This window comes from Acipenser ruthenus, chromosome 13 (genome assembly GCF_902713425.1).
Source record: "Acipenser ruthenus chromosome 13, fAciRut3.2 maternal haplotype, whole genome shotgun sequence".
In the NCBI taxonomy this organism is placed as follows: Eukaryota; Metazoa; Chordata; class Actinopteri; order Acipenseriformes; family Acipenseridae; genus Acipenser; species Acipenser ruthenus.
This window is the reverse complement of record NC_081201.1, coordinates 9,165,318-9,174,606: the sequence shown is the minus strand read 5'-3', so window position 1 is coordinate 9,174,606 and position 9,289 is coordinate 9,165,318.

Below are 9,289 nucleotides of genomic sequence, written 5' to 3'. Positions count from 1 at the left end.
CTAGTAGCATACAAGGAGATGGCTCTCCCACCAGCGAGCAGCAGCCAAATGGAACAAAAAAATTACTGGAATCTATTTTGTGTATAGTTTGTGGTAATCTAGGTTGTCTGTAAGAAATGAACCCTGGTCCTGTACACTCTCTCTCTGTATCATGGACGTCACAACCCCGGTATGTTACATTTCTGTTTCAAGGTGAGTTCAATTATTATTATTTGTTTATTTAGCAGACACCTTTATCCAAGGCAACTTACAGAGACTAGGGTATGTGAACTATGCATCAGCTGCAGAGTCACTTACAATTACGTCTCACCCGAAAGACGGAGCACAAGGAGGTTAAGTGACTTGCTCAGGGTCACACAATGAGTCAGTGGCTGAGGTGGGATTTGAACCGGGGACCTCCCGGTTACAAGCCCCTTTCTTTAACCACTGGACCACACAGCCTCCTTTCGTTAATTAAAACCCTCTTTTTCCAACTGCAAATTAACTCCTGATAAATGATAACAACACCAATTTCCTTTTAAATTTCCACGCAAAAAAACAAAAAGTTGCAAGAAGCACTGCTCGTTAAGATATTAACATTATTTCGTAAATCAACATTAGCACGATTATTTAATACCGGCCACTTGAAAATGCCAAAATCAATGCTACATATCAATTTGTTGATTAACGCTGCAGTTATGAATTACGAATTTTTGAATATCCTCCCCTTTGTGTCTTTATACTGTTTTTACCATTGACCTTCACCTCTCATCTGCCCATCTTTTTAAACAACCCTTGCAGGATAAGCTAAATACAAAGCTTATCAATGTTATGTCCACATATTTTACCACTGCAGTACCATATTATCTATGACTCATTGTAGCTGACATTGCCCCCTGGTAGAGAATCATTGCTTTGCCTTTATAGTTCCATTGTCACTGAGAATGATTTAGAAAGCTGTGTTGCAAGGACAGATTTAGCAAAGTGGTTAATTCTACTGGGTGTTTGTTTAAATTCCTGTTATAACCTTTCCAATCAGAACCCTTATTTGAAAATACATTGCTTCCAAGCTTAAGTAACAAATATAATAAAGACACAGGAACTTAATGGCTTAAAATTAGAATACAAAACAGAACAAACAACTGGGGAATAATTATGAAAAGATAAGACGTGAACAATGAATAGACCACATGTTTTTGTGTCACAGCAGAAGCCCAGTTCTGTTGCCTACAGAAAACTAGCACAGGCTGAATGGGACATGATGGCACTTGTGTGCAACAGGAAATACACTTGAGTAGAGCTGCCAAAAAATGTGTATATAGAAATATAGAGAGCTCTAGATGAATAGAAGAATGACTGTACTAATCGAGTAAGCATTGCATGGGCATGTACTAAAGAATTGCCTCGTGAGTAAGCAAGTGAAAAAAGGTTGTGTGCATTAAGCACTATATATATATATATATATATATATATATATATATATATATATATACTATTTCACCTGGTTCTGTACTTCAGGTGTGTACCATCAGTATGTGAACACTAATTCCATACTGTAAAACGGTCTGTGTTTTAAACTGATGCAGATGTGATGGAACATATGGAATCTGTTTAAGATAACTTCCTGCCTTAAATAACATTTGGGGCCAAGCAAGCTGAATGTCACAGTGTCAAGTTTATTTGAACATTTTTAATGTTCAAAAAAAGAGCTTTGTTGAAATGTTGTTTTAATTATTAAACATGTGGTCCATTGTCCATGCTGTGCAGAGGTGTATGTTCCCACAGAGGAAAGACACAGGTGATGTCAAGAATGAGAATGGCCAATGGGCTGGCTGAGGTGCTGTGGGGTTGAGGGAGCAGATCAGACTATGCACATCCAATCCAAGGATTCTCCTTGTAGACTATTGTCCAGTGATGCCACTAAACCCGCTTCCTAAACCACAGGCCTTCAGAAATGAAGGGGTAGTGCTATAACCCATGAGGTCACTTCTAAAAGAAATATTATTTCTAACAACGACTGTATTTTTATTATTTATCTATGCAGTAAATGACTCCAGGGCTATTTGATTTTCTTTACTTTCCGCTAGTTCCCAATAATATTGATTCCTGTCAAGCACAGACTCCTCATTGTGGGTGATGGATACACAAGGTATGTACATTACAGAATGTGCCTGGGAATCACCAGACATTAGCAGCTGTAGAGCCCAGAACCATAAGGATCTGGTATCATCTATAGTGCAATTTAAAGTTTTTTGAGTTTGTTTTCAATATACCTTATAATGAGATCATGATTCAAACAGAGATCCCAGCAGAGGATCTCCATAGGGGGCTCATATTCATGTTGCATTGAGCTTCTGGGGAGATGAGTCACCATGCCAAGCATTAAGCTTTCTTTGAACATATTCCTACATTAACTTTTACAGCTCTCCAGTCAATGGTAAAATACCATATACTGGTGCTATTTTTCTTAGAATTTGAAACTCAATATGAAAGTAGATATTAGCCTAATCTTTAATCTAATAGATTCTTATGCATATACAACAGTAATTGTTTTTTTTTAATTATATGCCTCATAGGGTACCAAAAGGCAGTACTGCATGGAGTTCTGGATGAGCCAGGAGCTTGCCAGTTCAAATCCTGGTCATGCCGAGTTGCTTATCCTGGTTTATCCACACTCCACACTCCACACTCCACACTCCACACTCCACACTCCACACTCCACACTCCACACTCCTCCAACAAACAAAGGATTTTGCTTACTTTTTATACAGGTGGCCATTCTCCAATTAGCACTCATTTACCTAATTGGAGAATGGCCACACCTGTGATTACTGGCAGGGGCATATTTAACCCCACCCCTGCCAACCCTACACGTATTTACATAGCAGGGTGTTTGCCCTGCCACAGTGAGTAATTGGACAAAATTCATTGCATAAAATCCAATTACAGATATAATGCTCAATTTAATTTGCTTTTTAATAACCTAATTAACCGGACCTAATGCTTCTATAGCATTTGAATTGTCAAATATGTTGTATTGTTTTCCAGGGTCCGTTTGTTGTGGAATTCTAGTACAAAACTACTAGTACTAGTACCAGGCATCCTGGGGCCTGTTTTTCAACATTTTTAATCTGGATCAAAGTGATCCAGATTATGTAATCCTATATTTTGTGACCAAGATTACGTTTATCAAATTATCATTTTGATCCGGTTTTTCAGAAAATGTAACTGCTGGATTACATTTATCCAGATAACAAATAACCACGATTACCAAATCCATTTTTTTGAAGTAGGCTAGTTCTTAATATAATTATTTATTTATTTATTTTTTTTTTTTTTTTTTAACTGCCTTATTTAGGATATAACCTAATTTAACAAAATAAATAAGATTGTGGTAATAATGATTAATACACAACTTTTTGTTTATTTATTTATTTATTTTTTTTAACAAAATCTAAATCACTTTTAATGTTACTGCACATATAACGCTTGCAAATAATGGTTATTTTATTTATGCCTACTTAGCAGAAATTAAATAAGTAAATCTAAATGTAATCAAAATCTTTACAAAACAGTACAGTATCCATGGTGAATGAATCGCTATCAGTGCCAAGAAGGTGTTCTTTAAACAAAGTTCCTGTTCCTTTAGCCAGAGCATTTACACTGGGAAAAATATGTTTCACCACAAGGGTGTTCCCATAAATGAAGTGTTCTCTTAGGAGGTGTTCCTATATGGTGGAGACTACTGTATCACTTGCTAACTTACAATATACTCCAAGACATCTTGTATCCTATAGTATGCTGTAACGTCACACCTATTAATGTTGTTGTATTCTACTGTGTGACACATATTTTAAGAACGCCTTACACAATAATGGAGATTTTGTTTTTAATTTGTATGAAGTTCTTTTTTTCTTTCAATATTCAGTGATATTGCACAGGAAACCAAAAGATGAAAATGTATACTCATAAGTGATCGGTGGCTACCTCTGATCAAACTGAGAGTGCATTTGTTGTGCCTTTACTTTGTCAGGTCTGTCATACAATTACTGCAAGAGAAAAGACACTATAAACTTGATTAGAGGCAGCTACCGAACACTTAAAAACATATTATAAATCATTCAATCTAAATAAAAAATGGAAGCTTATATAAACTAATTTCACCCGTTTGTGTAGATTCTGTTCTCTTTTAACCTTTACAATTATTTGTTATTGACATTCCAAGTACACTCTTGAAATTATAAATGAACAACTTTGGCCAAACGTTTTGCATCACTCTATGAATTAACTCATTTTGCTTCATAAAGTCAAATGAAACCTGCTGAATAATGTTTCGTTAACATATTGAATTACATACCGCTTTATAGTTTTCCATAAACGAAAAACAGACAACATTTTTGAAATATAACATAAAATACTGTACTACTATTATGGCTTCCGGTAGACTTTTGCGATATCATTTTGTAGTTTCGTTGATTGCATGTTAAACAAAAGATCCAAATTATGTTCATATAGTTTTTTGTTTTGTTGTTGTTTGTTTTTTAACGATGTCTCAATCCTAAAATTCTCGGTGATGCAAAACATTTGGCCATAGCTGTAGTTCAGGGCTACTCAACCCTGGTCCTGGAGGGCCGCTGTCCCTCCTGGTTTTTGTTCTAACTGTACACATAATTGATTAATTGGACCAATTACGCTTCTAATAAGCACTTAATTGGTCCAATTAAGTAATTTAGTGGACAGTTGGAACAAAAACCAGGAGGGACAGCTGCCCTCCAGGACCAGGGTTGAGTAGGCCTGATGTAGTTACTGCTACTAGTTTCCTGTGGGGATGTGACTTATAATTCATTTTTGAAGTGCTGTTTTGATCACTACCAATTCTAGGGAAAAATGAGCGCCACATATTTTGTGGGGACACACCTACAGTGTATTGTAAAGCTACAGCTATAAATGTAAGTGTGTCAGGATGAAAGCCTGACATGTACATTGTATATTTGTGTGTGTTGGGAATATAGGGTTGGCAGGGAGGGGGTTAAAATCCTCCCTGCCATAAATACATGAGAATGTGGCTGGAGCCTTAATTGAATGATGAATGGTTAATTAGGCTCCAGCCACATGGTATTTAAGGAGGGGGAAATGCTTTGTTTGGAGGGGATTGAGAGAGTTGGGGGAGTGTAACCTGTGGGTTAAATTGGTTACAGTATTGTTTTGTTTGAATCTTTATTTTATAACATGCGCACAAGCTCTTTAAACTCATTCCTGTTACAAGAAGTAAAGAACTAACTGATACAATCCAGCTGCTTTAACCATTGTTTAAAATCCATCCATTCAGTAACATTGTTACGCTTATGCTTGGGCATTTGAATACCAGCATCTGTAATATGGCCCCCTGCAGTCCAAACTGACCTATGATCCTGACCACTATTATTATTATTATTATTATTATTATTATTATTATTATTATTATTATTATTATTATTTCTTAGCAGGCGCTCTTATCCAGGGCAACTTACAGTTGTTATAAAATATCACAATACAAATGTTCAAATTACAGAATATCACATTACAGATACAAGCAGTTATAAAGTACAGTAAAATAAGTAGAAAATAAGATCAAATTCAAATAAGAGAAAAATAAAGAATACAGTAAGTAATTACATTTAAGAGCGAGTTTGACTAAGAGCAGTTAACTTATAGTAAAAATATTTGCTCAAAAGTTGTATTCAAGAACGTCATATTGAACATCTGCCCAGCCCAAATGCCATATTTAAATGACAATTAAACATAAAAGGGTTTATTTTCTAACTTAACACATAAAGCACTACTTCAAAAAATGAAAAACTATAATAAAATAAACATTTCAAAAGAAACCACTGTGTAAACAGGTTTATGTATATACAAAACTGTAAAAACAAAAGTAGTTTTTAATCTAAAACAAAAGTAACATATGATTTCTCTTGCGTGTGTGTCTTTCGCAGCACAGGATCCAGGTTGAGCTGCCGCAGCCTGCAGCTTTGCAGTTTTCTGATCGAAATTTTTTTTCCTAAATCAGAATTGCACAGCAACGCATAAGAGACATCCTACACACGATGTATGAACACTGCAGGCAGGTCACCATTTGAAAGTGAAATGGCAAAGAACATATTAAAGCTGCAAAAGCATTCACAGCTGTTTCTGTGTTTATACCCAAGATTTATTATAGATGTTTGATTAAATAAAATAAGTTAGACAAGGTCATTAACATAAAAAGTACATTATCGTTAACCCTCAGATACGTATACAGTATTTATACATATAGGGGTTGAACTTTTTTGGTTTTTGTTTTCCAAATCTCTACCTCCCTTTAATTGTTAATTAGTAGCTGTTAAGCTGTCTCTGCATCCTAATGAGAAAACTATTAATTAAAAACCGGGTTATGCTTTTTTTTTTATTTGCTACAGTTCAAGGAGATTTTAAATGACAGACTTGCTATCAGTGTACACGCTCTACTGAGTTTATTATGCTGAAAAGAAAATCTGTCAAGACAGCGAGTGAAAATAACAAAAGCACAACAATAAACTAGGCGACTGCAAGAATGCAATGCAACTAGAATCAGGGATGAGTAATTAACGAAATGTGTCTGAAATTAAAAATAAGGTGAAACAGGTTCTTGCTCAGTTAAGATATGAAGTCGAAGTTTAATTAGGAAACAGAATCGGCTCAAAATGAGTTTAAAGGGACGTTACGTAATCAAAAATAAAACCTGAAACCTTCAAGACCTATTTATAGATTAATTTATTTAATGGGCTATAAAGCAGCTGTGAAACAAACATGAGCCCCTTTCACACTGGCACTCCTACCCAGGTCCGGACTTGGGTTCTGGCTACCCGGGTCATAATCCCGCGTAGTGTGAAACCATGTACTTGGGTCATACCCGGGTTAACCCATGTCCCAGCAACCCACCTCAGCATGTGGGTCAACACGCTTTGACCCGGGTTGAGCGAGACAAATAACAAACAGCCACGCCTGCGTAAAGGTTTCACTTCCGCAAGGAACGTTTCTGTTTATTCTGTTTAGCCATATTTTTGTTGCTTGAGACACACCATGAGCCAGATTGTAGCAGGGATGAGTAAACGTTTGCTCTAATCAACATTTGGGCCAGTGGTTCACTCCAGAGAAGCTTGGATGGAAGCATCAATAACAAGCTGCTTCCGGGGTATTGATACACGCATTGTGTACTTGTGTCTGTCATGCAGGTCAACCCTGCTTTATCAAAAGCAGTGTGAAATCGTGTAGCCGGCCCAGGAAGACCATGCCAGTGTGAAAGGGGCCATGGATGCACCAGATCAAGTGGCTGCAACCAACCGACTGCTCAAAGTTATGAAACCATACTTTAAAAAGTTTCGTGTGGCGAGGCATTAAAATGGGTAAAATCTCTAGCAGGAAGTTCTTGCAAAGTTACAATACATGTAATTTAGATAATGGTTTGGCACTCTCTATCGATAACATATGACTACTTGACTACATTATGACCCAGTGTTTTGCGGACATATTATGGTTTATTGAGTTTTGCAAAAAGGTTTTTCTAGTGTTTTGACCAATGCTAGCATACAAAGTGCTCTGTCTGTATGGCCTTGGTTTTGTTGAAGTCATTGTAAAATTGTCTTATTACATCTCTGATGAAGCTCCCTGTTAGTGGCTGTTTTGCACTGATGTAATTCCTGTCAGTGGTGCTGGATGAAACAGATGAATCAAATCAAATAAATCAGATAAGAGGGAGCTGTGGGAGAAAGTAAATCTATAGCGTTGTGTTCCTTTTCACTTGGCTTATCAATCTGATGGAATGTAGTTTTCCAAGTTTATCAAGTCGTAACTTCACAGAACAGATAAGCAGATTACATTGCCCATGAGAAAAAGCATTATTGCAAAGTGTGGTCTCTGGTTTGACTTTGTCATCATATATGTGTTTCGCCCATAATAACTGCATTTATCCAATAACGCAATGCTCACTGAAAGTGTTGAATTTAAATCAAGGGAAGTAATGTTAAAACTTTACAATGCATTCGTAAGATCTGGTCACCACACTACAAAAAAGATATTGCTGCTCTATAAAGAGTGCAAAGAAGATGGACCAGAATTATTCTGGGTTTAAAAGGCATGTCATATGCAGACAGGCTTAAAGAATTTAATCTATCTTGAACAAAGACGACTATGCGGTGATGTGATTCAAGCATTCAAAATTCTAAAAGGTATTGACAATGTCGACCCAAGGGACTTTTTCAACCTGAAAAAAGAAACAAGGACCAGGGGTCACAAATGGAGATTAGATAAAGGGGCATTCAGAACAGAAAATAGGAGGCACTTTTTTACACAGAGAATCGTGGGATTCTGGAACCAACTCCCCAGTAATGTTGTTGAAGCTGACACCCTGGAATCCTTCAAGAAGCTGCTTGATGAGATTCTGGGATCAATAGGCTACTAACAACCAAACGAGCAAGTTGGGCCGAATGGCCTCCTCTCGTTTGTAAACTTTCTTATGTTCTTATGTTCTGTAAGATAGCGGGTTGTGAGAGACAGCAGGGAGGGGGTTAAAACCTCCCTGCGAGAGAAATGCACCATTTTGTATTGTATTGTTTTATTGTTTCATTTAGTTTTGTTAATTGCTTTAGTGTTTAGTTTAATTGTTTTAGTATTAATTATCATCCGCACCTGGGCGTTATTCGGGAATTAGATCCAGGTGCGGGGTTTAAAAGGAGAGCAGGCAGTCTGCTCGAGGCTGCTGAGTAGAAGGAGGCAGAAGAGGTGCGCTGTCTCCGAGTAGCCAGAGGAAGAAAAAAAAAAAAGTAAGTGCGGTGTCAAACCGGTGTTTTGGGAAGGACGGGAAAACAGCTTAGCTGTCCCGTGTTAGGAAGGGTGTTCCTGAAAGTTGAGTTAGTGCTCCAAGAGGAGTTAGGTGTTTGTTTTGCTTTTGTATTTGTTTTGATTTTGTGTTTATTAAAAAGTAGCGCAAACACGCTTGAAAAATCCATTTCAGTGTCCTGGATCGTATTTTTAAAGGGGCAACGAACCCGAGTGGGTCCAGCTGTGTTACATTTGGTGTCAGAGAGTGTGGGTGCCCCTAAAACCCAGAAATGGATTTGTTACAGATGATTGAGCAGATCACCAGGAATGCAGTTGCTAAGGGAGAGCAACTTAAGAGATGGGAGAGAGAGATGGGGTTGGCTCCAGTGAAGAGAAGGGAGCCAACAGAATTGGAGCTGCTGCTCCAAGAATGGGAGCAGGCTAGCGGAGCTCCGCAGCCTCCCGAGCCAGAAGGGGAGGAGCCGCCGCTGCC